General features: G+C 40.2%; 1 long non-coding RNA gene across 1 annotated transcript in view; it reads right to left on the reverse strand.

Annotated features, from left to right (window-relative positions):
* The window catches only part of LOC103279345 (uncharacterized), a 38,020-nt gene extending 24,472 nt beyond the window's left edge, over positions 1 to 13,548 (reverse strand). The window contains exon 1 of the long non-coding RNA XR_506716.3: positions 13,272 to 13,548. This is a non-coding gene — a long non-coding RNA (uncharacterized LOC103279345). The remainder of the gene's footprint in view (positions 1 to 13,271) is intronic.
* Positions 13,549 to 13,760: the final 212 nt, after the last annotated feature.

Consider the following 13,760-nt stretch of genomic DNA (forward strand, 5'->3'; position numbering starts at 1 on the left):
GAAGTTGGCAAGCATCATGGACAAGGAGACTCATTCCAAGGTGAGTCTACATGGACAAGAAAACCCAGATTCACTTCAAATTTTATAAAAGACAAAAACAGTATATGAAAGCTCAGTCTGGTTGAACACATAGAAAGACTGAAATCAAAATGACATTAAATTAATGACAGTTTTAAAAACCATTTAAACATTACCTTGAAAGTAAGAGTAAAAGCTGTATAGCACTATAAAAAGTGTTTCTCTTGTTCATGACAGATTCTCCAAAATATGCAGGAATAAAAAGGAAGCATAGGAGCAGTTCTACTAACCTCCCTAGATTGGTGGTTCTCAACCTGTGGGTCCCCAGATATTTTGGTCTTCAGCTCCCAGAAATCCTAACAGCTGGTAAACTAGCTGGGATTTCTGAGAGTTGTAGATCAAAACACTTGGGGACCCACAGGTTGAGAACCACTGCTCTAGATAAAGGGTTCCAAAGCCTCTGAGAAGTTATAGATAAGGGCCTCTCTCACATTCCTGCAAACTATGCTTGTGAAACCAGTGGGAAACAGAAAAGTACCCCCCCCCCTGAATATTTTAGAGCTTGGGCAGGCCTCTGTGGGAAACTGTGGTCTTTCAAATAGCTAGGACCTGAGCTATGTTGGGCTTTATAGGTCATAGCCAGCACTTTGTATAATGCCCAGAAATACAGACATGTCACAAGGAACATATTGCAATAATGCAATTGGACTATAGCTAAGGCAGGTGTCACCATGCTCAAATCACAAAAATAAAAAAATCTTTCTGCAAATAAAAATAACTATTTTCTTTCAGGGTTAAAAGCTTGTTTACAGATTCTGTGTTTTCGCAACAAGATTTTTTTTTGTTTTTTTGCCTTGCTTTCAGTTTGATATAATGGTGGTAATATTTTTAGGGCACAGAAACTGAAGTGATTAGAAGGCTTTCAGAAAAGGTGGCCTGTCAGCTTGTCAAAACAAATGTTTTCTCTCATATGAAATGTTCCTGGGTATTTGGATATTGTGGAATACCCTTAGGTTCATGTCTGCCTGCCTGTCTGCCTGTCTGTCTATCTGTCTATCTAATTTGTATACCACCTTTCTTCTAGAAGTCTTAATAGACAACTAGCTGAACACGTCAATAATGAGATGCAGTGGCTTTCAAAGAAACACCCCTGAAACATACTTGGAAGTACCATGGGGTCACAAAACAATCCCAAAAGTATTTTACTAAAAGAATAGAATAACAGAGTTGGAAGAGACCACAATGGCCAAACAATCCAACTGTGTACCATGAAGGAATATGCAAACAGTTAACTACCAGTAGATGACCATCCAGGCTCTGTGTAAAAATCTCCAGAGAAGAACATGCCACCATACTCCAAGGCAGCATATTGTACATGCAAGAGTTTTTACTGTAAGAAGTTTCTTCCTGATGTTTAGATGTCATTTGAGTCCTTTCAGGTACTTAAACATGGCTATCATGTCACCTCTTAAGTTTCTTTTCTCCATATTAAACATGCCTAGCCACCTAAGACACTCCTGATAGGTATGGTTTCCAGATCGTCTACTATTTTAGTTGCCCTCCTCTGGACACATTCCAGATTGTCAGTATCCTTGTATTTTGGTGTATAGAACTGGACACAGTATTCCATAGCAGAGTAGAGTGATACTAATACTTCCCTTGATCTAGATGTTACACTCCTATTGATACAGCCTAGAATTGTATTGGCTTTATTAGCCATCACATTGTTAACTCAAGTATCCTGGTCCAAGGTCGTAAAGCGCTTCATAGATTCAGTTCGAATCCTGGCTGATGTCCTTTAGACAAATAGACGTTTCCGAACACTTTTCAAAGGCAGATCCACATAGAGCATTTTGCAGTAATCCAAATGGAATATTAAAATACATGTACCACCGTGGACAGGTCTGACTTTTCCAGGACTGGTTGTAGCTGGCATGCCAGTTTTAACTGAGCAAAGACAGTCCTGGTTACTGCCACCACCTGGGCTTTCAGGTTTAGGGCAGAGTCCAGGACTATCCCCAAGCTACAAACCTGTGATATCAGAAGGAATGTGACGCCATCCAGCACAGGTGGGGTTACTATTCCCAAGTCCATCATACAGGAGAGCAGGAGTACCCCTGTCTTGTCTGAATTAAGCTTCAACCTTTTAACCTCCCAATCCATGGCAGCCAACAGCTTGACAGTCCTTGACAGCTTCCTTGGCAGCTGGTGAAAAGGAGTGATAGAGTTGAGCATCATCCGCATACAGTCACTTTTCTCCAGGATGAGGAAGAGCCATTGGTGAGCATCCTTTGGGTTCAGTTGGTCAACTAATCACAAATATACCCACCAGTAGCATTATGTAGCCTATGTTTTAGTAGCAAGAATATCATGGTGGACCTTATCTAAGGCTGTACTGAAAACAAGATGAGCTATATCCAAAGCATTCCTTTCATCTACCAAGCTTTCAACTCTTTTTTAAAAATTAAAGATTAATCTGGCATGCCTTCTATTTGAAGAACCCATGTTGACTTTCTTTCTAAGTGCTTACAGACTGTCTGTTTAATTATATGCTCTGTAATCTTTCCTGGCATTGATGTCAAAGAGACTATGCAGTAATTAATCTGTTGTCAAAGACTTTTATGACCGGAATCACTGGGCTGTTGTGAGTTTTCCGGGCTGGATGGCCATGTATGCAGTAATTATTTGGATCCACTTTTTTGTCTTTTTAAAGTTGAACTTAAAAACAACTATTGCCCTCATCCAGCTTGCTGAGACATCTTCTGTTCTCGAAGAATTCTTAAAGATTTTTGCTAGTGGTCCTGAAATTACTTCTTCCAGTTCTCTTAATATCCTTGGATGTAGTACATCTGGTCCTGAGGACTAGAATTTGTGTAGAGTATTCAAGTATTCCCATACTATTTATTTACACACACACACACACACACACCCTTGTAAATAGTGCAAGAACCGTTGTAGGATTATTGCACTATTTTCCCAGTACTCTCTGTAACAGTGATGGGCAACCTTTTGCGCTTGGTGTGTCAAAATTCCCCCAAAAACCTAGCATGACTTGGGTGGTGTGTCACTTCGAGAAAAAAAACATAATTTCATGATATGTATAGATTAAATGACTGGACTTAATGTCAGGGGAAAAGCTTTACCTTTTTATAGATTAAATAACAAAAATGTATAATTGTAATACAGTAGGAATCTCACTTTTTGAACATAAACAGGCCAGCAGAGTGTTGGATAAGTGAAAATGTTGGATAATAAGGAGGGATTAAGGAAAAGCCTATTAAACATCAAATTACGTTATGATTTTACAAATTAAGCACCAAAACATCATGTTTTACAACAAATCAACACAAAAAGTACTTCAATACATGGTAATGTTATGTATTAATACTGTATTTATGAATTTAGCACCAAAACTTTGAAATGTATTGAAAACATTGATTAAAAAAACATTGACTACTAAAAGGCAAACTGTGTTGGATAATATAGAACATTGGATGAGCGAAGGTTGGATAAGCGAGACTCTACTGTATATAACTGTATTTTTAAAAAGGTAAAGGTTTCCCCTGACGTTAAGTCGGTCGTGTCCAACTCTGGGGATTGGTGCTTATCTTCATTTCTAAGCCTAAGAGCCGGTGTTGTCCGCAGACACCTCCAAGGGCATGTGGCCGGCATGACTGCATGGAATGCCGTTACCTTCCCACCGGAGCAGTACCTATTGATCTACTTACATTTGAATGTTTTTGAACTGCTAGGTTGGCAGAATATGGGGCTAACAGCGGGTGCTCACTCCACTCCCTAGGTTTGAACCTGGGACCTTTTGGTCTGCAAGTTCAGCAGCTCAGCGCTTTAACACACTGAGCCACCGGAGGCTCCATAACTGTATTTAATAAACCAAAAACTATTTACTGCCATTAGGTGATTCATGGGAGGGTGACACAGGGATCCTGGTGATGTCACTGCTGCCTAAAATTCAAGGGAATGCAACCCACCCATCAATCCTCCTGTTTTCCTGCCTCCCTTCCCCCACCAACCACCTTCCCACCCAGAACACACACCTCGGAGCCCCAAGTTACCCTCCTTTTTCTGGGTCTTGTGGACCTTCACTGGTCGCCCGCTGAGCATGGCTAACACTATTCTCTGCCGCAAAAAGTTGCTGCCAACATAGCTGAGCGAGAGAGATCAGCAAAAACTATTGTGATGTGCTACATCACCTGTGAGATGTCCATTTTCATGTAATCGCTTATTGTAGTTTAAGAAACCAAATCATTCCCTGTAGCATCATTTGTGAAGATAGTTGTTCACTTTCATTCTTCTGCCCCTTTCTGGGTCTTTGCTTTCATTTCGGATGACAAAATGACAACCTCTCTATCAAGTTCCTTCAGTTATCTACCCAAAACTCCGTAGTCCCCTGTGCTTGCACTACCATTGGTTGCTATGTAAACCAAAATGAAGGGGTAATAGTGGGTGTCATGAGTCTTGCCAGTCTCTCTGTTACATTACAGATTTTTGCCCCAAGGAAACAGCTCACTTCTCTTTTAAGTACACATTAAATGAAAAAACATATTTAACATCATGTTTACTATGTGCCTTAGGTATTTCATTTCCACAAAATGAATATTTTATTTATTTATTTATTTATTTATTATTTAAACGTATATGCCGCCACTCCCCTAGGGCTCGGGGCGGCTATGTGTTTTGAAACTACAGGCTAGGGGCATTGCAAATTCTTTAGTCCCTTTACATCACAGCCTTGGCCCATTGTTCACAGAGAAATTTATTGGCTTATCCTGTTTTTGGTTCTATGATTTGTTTGAATAATCTGTTTCTTATATTATTAGATATTTTGGAACGATACTGTTGTGATACTTCATTAAGTACATCTATCGTGTTAATTTTATCTCTTTCATGAATGAGCTCCATGCAATTTATTAGTCATCAACTATATGCATAATCTGTAGTTTTATCACCAATAAAATTAATTTTTCATTTTTTTCACTGCTATCCCTGTAAAGGTCCTGAAATGTAAATGGGAACTTACTTGAGGGATCAATTTGATCTCAGCCTTATACCTTATTCATCAGACTGTTGATCCATAAATGCTTCAAAGCATGAATTTGATATGGAATATAGCAGTATTATCAGTATATAACACACAGGCAAAACATAAAACAAAAAACAATTCTGTCACACTTAAGCAATTCTGTTTTATTTTCCACATCCTGAATATATATGCTCCAGCTAAGATTGTTGTTGTGAATTGTGCCTTGTGTATTTCTGAATACATTGACTGGGATAATAAAACAGATATCACTGCAGCTTTTTTCTTTTAAAAAAGAGTCTATGATATCTATGATTTTAAAGTTTCTACCAGTAGCAAACTATTACAATATGTATTTCTCTACTTCTGGCAGAAAAGTTAAACATACATTATTGTGATTTGCTGCTCAAAAGATTCTGAAGAAAGGCATTAGACACACATCAGCTACTTCTAATTACCACTTAGAAAGCTCCACTAATTCTTTTGTGTTTGTGTTTAATAAACTCCTATAATAGTTTTATATTATCTTCAAATTAAAATTACCCTATTCTTTCTGAAAAAGAAAGTAACCTACAGCAAATAGTTGAAATATTTAATATGGGGGATTAAATTCTATCTACTTCCCTACATTCATTTTCTTTGCTAACGTTAGATTCTAAAATAGCCAGCAAGGCAAAATACTCCTTATATCTCTGCTGTGTTCTGCTTCCTAGCAATTTTCAGTTTGCAGATACAAAAATCACAGTACTAGGTAAGTAGACAGCAGTGGATTAAGAACCTTATTTGCTAAGCACTTTGGATTCTCCTACCTAACATGAAATCTATGTGTCTATTTGGGGAAAGAAGGGTTGGAGGGAAAAGTGGGGGGGGGGGATGGAAGGAGAGAGAGACAGAGACAGAAGACTTGTGAAATTTGGCTGGAGGATGATCTGTTTTTCGTATCCAAATTTCATTTGGTATCCAGATCCGTTTTCAGGAGCCTCCTGAAAATCAGCTAATAGAAAAATCTGTTTTTGGCTAGGTAGCCAAAAGATCCAGGAAGATCCAGCCAATTGGTGGCAATGGGGAACTTACAAGGCTCCCTTTTCAATTCCTGGCATCCTTTCCTTTCTTCTTTTAAAGTGGGCCTAAATTTAAGCAACAGGGTTAAGAAAGCACCCTTCCTGGGACCCTTTCCTTTCTTCTTTTCAAGGGAGCCTGGTTCATGGCATTCTTCTATTCCAGTGGTTCTCAATCTGGGGTCCCCAGATGTTTTTGGCCTTCAACTCCCAGAAATCCTAACAGCTGGTAAACTGGCTAGGATTTTTGGGAGTTGTAGGCCAAAAACATCCGGGGACCACAGGTTGAGAACCATTGTTCTATTCTGGCCCGACAGGCAGGGCTCACAAGGAAACCCCGTGTGAGCACATGGAAAACCTCTTCACACATTGCATGACGCCAAATAGGAGAGGAGGAGACATAACTGCCTGCCACGTGGCTAGTTTTGGCCAAAAAAGGCAGCGGAGCCCTTACTGTTACGACCAGCCGAACAAGCTAGATTGGCCAAAGAGAACCAACCAAACCGAATCTGTGCACAAGCCATACAGACATAGAACGTTTCATCCTTTTAAAATGTGCCTTGGATCACTCACTTGAGCCATTTGTTACTGTTTGCTATACTATACCAATTCATTTCGGCAATTCTGCTACAGTAACACATTCACGTCTAGTAATATCAGGTGAGCTAATGAATGGATTTGTCATCTTCTGAATATAAATTTCCCACTCCTGGAAACTTTTGTCTATGTTATTCTGGAAATCCTTGTTCTTTGTTCATAAGATTGTATTTTGTGTTGTTTAAAAACGTTATCCTCAAAATACATGCCTGTCAATTATGCCTTACAGCCTACTGAATAATATGGACACCCAAAGGGTGTAAAAACAGGGAGGCAGCTAGGAGCAGGAATAGGAAACATATTGGGTTTGTGACCTGTTGGTTATATATAAAAGTATAAGTCCAGCTTACACTTGCATGTTTTTATGAACCTACCAGAGAGAGATATTCACTGCTTGCCTTGTGTAAGTACTCACTGAAGAGTGAAATCATCTGTGTCCTGCACCTCCAACATATGACATTTAGTGTCCAGAGGAAGGAAAAAACTTACCTTGCAGTGTTCAGCTCTATTCCTACAGTTGAACTCATGATGATAAAGATGATATCACCCCCTGAAACATCTGAAGGATGATATCAGTATTATTCATCCAAATATAGGATACTGTGAGGCTATACGCTCCTCTTTCCTGTCCACAAAATAGTCATAAGAGAAAAGTGCAAAGAAAACAGGTGAGCTCTCTATATGGAGAGGGGGAATTTGGGCATACTTCCACTTGGCAGAACCTAACATTCCATCTGAAAATGCTGCACCACAGACATCCATTTCCCATATAGCAACTACAATTCTTCATTTTCCCCATCGATCCCGTGAACAGTTGAGGATTTGCGAAGAGTATATGAATTCAATGGAGTTATCTGTCAACACTGCTTTTGATGCAAAGTGCATCTGGATGCACATCCAGATTCTGCCAGACGAAATTCAACTAGTCATGCCCTACTTATTAATTTATTAACTGCATATCTATGCTGCCTAACGGCCAAAGCTCTTTGGGCAATTCACAAAATGATCACTGAAAACCATCAAATAAATAAGCCTCTCTGCAATGATAAAAGAGGAAAGTCGGCATGCTTGTCTGTCTGTGACAGGCTAAACTCTTCAGGACACCATACTGGATGCCTTAAAACTAGAGATAATGTTTTTGGTTGTTATCCCAGCCACAGTGTTGGCTTTCAAGTTGACATTTCTGAAGGAGTGGGGTCCCAGGCATAAAGAAAGATGGGCTTGCCTTAACTATAGTAATCAGAAAGCAGAGGTTAGAAAACAGTAGTGGGCTCTCTGAGGTAGTGGCTGAAATTCATGAGACAGAATAAACAGGTGGAAAAACAGGAGAGGGCTAAAGATCTGCTAAGATTTCTGAAACTAAAATTATGAAATTATGAGAAAATGGTATGGAGTTATCTGAAGGAAAATTGGGGCAGTGGGGCTAGAAAGAATCAAAGTGAGAATAATTATTTCACTGGATTAAAGTTTCCAAAATCTGTCAGATAACATAGTGAGTGATCCAGGTAAATACTTTCCAGCCTTGTTTGGAGATGCCAGAGATTATATATTGCGACTGTTTCCATGCAACTCAAATACTTAGCTGCCCTCATTCCTATTTAAAGACTGCTTCTTCTCTTTGCCATATGTGTTATCAATTGATAATATCTTCCAAGTCTCTTTGAATTAAGGTTTTTAAACTGGCAATTATGCTGACAGGTGTTGCATATGTTCCCCAGTATTAATAAAGAAAACAAATTTTACAATTACTATTCTTATATTTGGCCATGTCTCAAAGATGCATGGCATAAAGGAAGGGGGAGGGAAGAAGGTATATTTGGAATAAGATGTGGGAGTGGAATAAAGGGAGTGTTATAAATGAAAGTAAATTATAGAGCCATTCCTTTGAAAAATGGTGTTTCAATGTCTTCCATGGGGGTAGTTTATCTTTAGAATCTTAACGTTCTGGAATGTGAAAGTCACAACAGTTTTTAGGTTTCATGTTGCCTTCAGTATGGCCTCTGTGGCTTTTCAACAAAAAGCAATATTATTTTATAGACCTAATCGATATTTCACAGTGCCACCATTTTCCTTTGATTCAGGCAGTCATCCAGGTTGTCTTCAGATGCTGTCAGGCTTTTGTGCAATTAATGCTCCTGCTAGAGATCATGTGGATTCCATTCAGGCCAAAATTTGATCATAAATGAGTGCCATGTTTCTTCATTCCTTATAAATCTTCAGCATACAGATACAATTCCAGAGTCTGTGAGATAAAATCAATGTAGCTGCTGACTAGCTATGCCAAAGAAAAAGGTAATCCTCTCTCTGTAAAGTGGGCAAATTCAGACTCCCCCCCCCCTTTATTTTAAAACAGGGGTTTTAAAATGCATTTCAGGCTTTCATACACTTTTATTAATGTGGGACTGTTAAAGTGCCATTTTCAAAATACAATATTCCACTCTAATAGTGATGTGTCTGAGTAAAACTAAATGCAAAGTAAAGATACTTTCCTTCACAAAAAAGAGAGAAGTATATTGAGGACTTGGTATCCAATGGGGTTTGGTTCCAACCTTTCCCCCCATCCCCAGATATCAAAACCTGTGGATGTTCATGTGTCATTGTATATAATGACATAGTAAAATTATATGCCTTATATAAAAGAGCAACATTTTTGGAGTCTTAAAATATTTTCAAGTCATTGGTGGTTAAATCCATGGATACAGAGGGCTGATTGTATAAATGTATCCAGAGAAGGGTGACCAAAATGATAAAAGGTCTGAATATCAAGCCCTTTGAGGAATGGCATAAAAGGTTGTGAATGTTGAGCTTGGAGATGAGAAAGCTAAGAAAGGAGCACAATGTGTTGTGGCTGGGATCACAGGGTTGTTGTATGTTTGGCCATGTTCTAGAAGTATTCTCTCTTTGTCATGTTTAATTTTTTGAAAGAATGTCGTATTGAGGGAGGAGTGAGTTTCTTTTGTGCTGCTCCAAAGATTAAGGGTGCATCTACACTGTGGAATGAATGCTGTTTGACATTTTTAACTGCCATGGTTCAATACTGTGGAATTATGGGAACTGTAGTTTGATGAAATACCAGTACTCTTTATCAAAAAAGGAAGAAAAAAACCCTTATAAAATACAATTCCTTGGACTCCACAACATTGAGCCATGACAGTGAAAGTGGTGTCAAACTACATTCATTCTATAGTGTGTACATCTGTGGTTCCCAACCTTTGGGCTTCCAGGTGGTTTGGACTTCAGCTCCCACAGCTCCTAAAAGCTGGTAAGCTGGCTGGGATTTCTGGGAGTTGAAATCCAAAACACCTGGAGGCAGGCCCGGCCCAACATGGCACGCTGGCCACGCCCCCGCGTTGGGCGCCACCTTCACAGGGGCGCTATTGAACCCCTGGGAGGCGGGGCCACACCTGGCGGAGGTGGGGCCATGTGACGTGGAGGCGTGGCCAGCTCTGGCCCCGCCTCCCGCGGGGCGCACCGTGGCGCAGCCAGGCCAGGGCGCACCCCGCGGGAGGCGGGACCGGCCACGCCTCCCATGGCGCGCGCCCGCTGCAGCGGGAGTCCTTTCAGGCTGCGGCCTGGAAGAACTCCTGCCGCAGCTTGGCTGCACCAGGGCGCGCCCCGCAGGAGGCGGGGCCACGTTTGGCCCCGCCTCCCGCGCCGCGCACCCTGGCCCCACCTCCCACGCCGCCCGCGCCGCGGGAGGCGTGGCCGCCCGGCGTTGGAGGTGGGGTTAGGGCGCGGGGGGCGGGGCCAGTCCTGGCCCCGCCTCCTGCTGCGCAGGGGAGGGGGCGCAAAAAATTTTTTGCGTACCCCTTCGAATTTCCTCGGGCCGGTCCTGCCTGGAGGTCCAAAGGTTGGGAACCACTGGTGTAGATAGAGCCTAATACACAGAACAGCAGAACACATTCAAACTACAAAAAAAAATGAAATTCCACCTAAACATTCAAAAAAAACATTCTGACAGTAAGTACTGTTAAACAATGGGATATGCTACTGCCTCAATGTGTGGTGGACTCTCCTTCTCTGGAGGGTTTTAAGCAGAGGCTGCATAACCGTTTGTCGGGTGTGCTTTAATTGTATGGCAGGGGGTGGACTGAATGGCCATTGTGGTGACTTCCAATTTTATAATTCTATGATTTTGTGACGGTGTGGTGAAGTACTGAAATAAAATACAGCCTCCAACATTGCTGCTGATTGTTGCTATTGTCAGAGAAATAATCATGTTTTCCTATAGTGGTGTCCTGCAAATGAAAGATTCATGCTTGTTTATTGCTGCCAAGGACGTTTTTAGGTTAATTGTAATAGGCATGTCAGGAGAGTGAAGACTGAAAAACACAGCTTGATAATGGAAATAAGGGGTCTAAATTGTTATTAGAATAGGGATGGTCAGCTATGCTACAACAGGAGTAATTTTTCACCTCTGTGCATGCCTGGTGAACTGTATTACTGTTTTTCCACCCCAGAACTAGAATTGGGCTCATGTCAATTCTAGTTTTGATTTTGGCTATGTTTGGCAAGCTTTGAGAAGTATGGAATGTGCAGAAAGTAGAGAGACATTTCTGGACTGTTATGAAACACTTTTAAGTTAAAAAAAAGTCACAAAGCATTATAAAATGGGCTGCTCAAGGGGTGTCCTAGGACTTGTCTACATGACTTAAACATAATATTGACCTTATATCTGTTGTGATTTGGACACACAACAATCTTGATGATTCACTTGGAATATGATTATTTTTATACAGAAAACCTTGCCTTTTACTCCACAACTTTCCAAATGACCAGATCCCAAATGGGTGAATTAGAATTTTTCACAAGTTCATTGGGAAACTGAATTAGCTTTACAGGTATATCTCAGATAACAAAGCCTCTGAAAAACAAGCTCTTTCACAAAGTCTTCTGCTTACCCCGTCCCATTAGTTTCCTTTTTAAAAAACTTTCTCTTTTCTAATTCCCATCTTATGTCTACATTTCTTTGTTCTATGTTATGTTTAATCTGTTATTGTTGTTATTGTTATTTCTGCTTCTGCTGTTGTTATGAAAGTTAATTAACTGAGGTGTGCCTGCATTTATGTATGTATGTATGTATGTATGTATGTATGTATGTATTTATAACAAATGTTTGAAAGCTGGAGACATGATAGCTTTGCCAGGGGAAATATACCATGTCAAACTGCCAATGTACTTCCATATGCGTATGCACACACACATAATACAGACACAAGGAAAAAAGAGAGGGCAGAGTATACAAGCTTTCCATGTGGACAGAGCCCCCCCCCCTACTTTTGACACATTATATTAAAGCCCCTAAGAGCATCCCAAAGTTCAGAGTTCAAGCACAGTTATACTGAAGAGAACAGGTAAAGACTAGAAGACTTTAAACTTCTAACTAAACACATCAGATCTACCACTCCAATGACATGGAAGTCACCCGCTGACACAAGCTGCTACCAGATAGACCTCAAAGGTGAGCACAAACACCAAGGAAAGAACTGAATAGTATACATCCAGTTTGATGGCCTAAATGCCATCTCCCCTCCTCCATCAGCACCTGCATGTTTGCATCAAACTACAGTCCTTACTAAACTCCCATTACTTGCCTTATCCTTCCTTTTCTCAAACTCCATTTCAATCTCCTCCTACACCAAACTCCAAAACCACCAGTTAAATAGTCATTCCTCTACTTTTACATTTCAGATCCGCTAACTAAGTGCTGCCATTGGTTGGTTATAAATGTTGGACTGGCCCTCTGCTCCAGCTAAGATTGTTGTTGTGAATTGTGCAGTAACATTTCCAGGGTGGTTATCATGATATTCAAACAGCTTTAAACTTTTGAGTCATGATATTTTCATTAGGAACTAAACCCTGGCCTCTCAATGTATGAAAAACTCTTTTATCTTATCACAGTGTATGGCAAAATAAATGTTAAATGTTTTTTTTTTATTTTTCCCAGAAAGCATAATGATGGGTAACAACAGTAAGAATTATTGTGTAATGTATGTTCATGTTCCATTTCTTGTATTCAATTTCAACACATAAGGGTCATAATTTCCCAGTTTAAAGTTGCTGAGTGACATAAGAAATAGGACTCCTGTATCTATAACATATGTGTAGAAAAGGGAATTTCAGCAGGTGTAAGTTTTGAAGAAGGGGACTTTGGTTTTCCATCTCTTCTCTACGGCCCAATTCCAAAAAACAGCAGCACAGACCACAAATGATGTTTCAAGGCTACAGGCTCCAATGAGTTATTCCGTCCTTCAATGTTTCCAAAAGATACACTTGAGCATCACCACACACATTCAAGCCTAAATCCAGTTGTTAAACCCAACCAGAGCAGACCCATGGAATCAATGGAACTTTTAATTTACCATTTATAATTTGATTTAGGCCTCGGTCCAGGGACATTTTGACCATTAGGAACAGATATATCTTGCCACGACTTTATTTTATCTCAATACACTTCAGTTTTAAGGAGCTACAACTACTGTGCAGCATCCCTTTCCTTCTTATGTCCATCACATCTCTGATTTTGTTTTTTCACATTCTCTCTGCATAAGTACACTTACCTCATCATTAAAGCTCATCAGACAGACTCAGAGAGCCCTCATTCTCTGTCATTTATTTCAATGGATAAGTGGCTAAATTGCAAGCAAGGGGGTTGGCAACACCAAATGAGTACAAGATTTTCGAAGTAAGAATGCAATGGGGGTTGAAGTACTTAAATGCCAGCAATTAGAATAATAATCAAAGGATGAAATGGGCTGGGTAAGGGGGGCTGCTGCACTGGAAGATCCTAATAGGCTTCTCTCTGCTTTTCTGAAGGCTGAAAAGGCAGGCACATACAGAGAGGACAAAATGAACACCTGGTGAAGGCTTTTAGTTCAGATTAGGTTTAATGAGAGTTACAGGTGCTTAGCATCCCTCTTAGATTGGCCAAGAGAAACCATAAACACTTACATTTTGATCCCATGACATCTTTGAATCACAGCAAGAAGGATGTGTGATTACTCCTGAATAAAACATTTAACTGCTAATGGTAGCATTTTAGAAGGAAA

The sequence above is a fragment of the Anolis carolinensis genome, chromosome 2, assembly GCF_035594765.1.
Source record: "Anolis carolinensis isolate JA03-04 chromosome 2, rAnoCar3.1.pri, whole genome shotgun sequence".
In the NCBI taxonomy this organism is placed as follows: domain Eukaryota; kingdom Metazoa; phylum Chordata; class Lepidosauria; order Squamata; family Dactyloidae; genus Anolis; species Anolis carolinensis.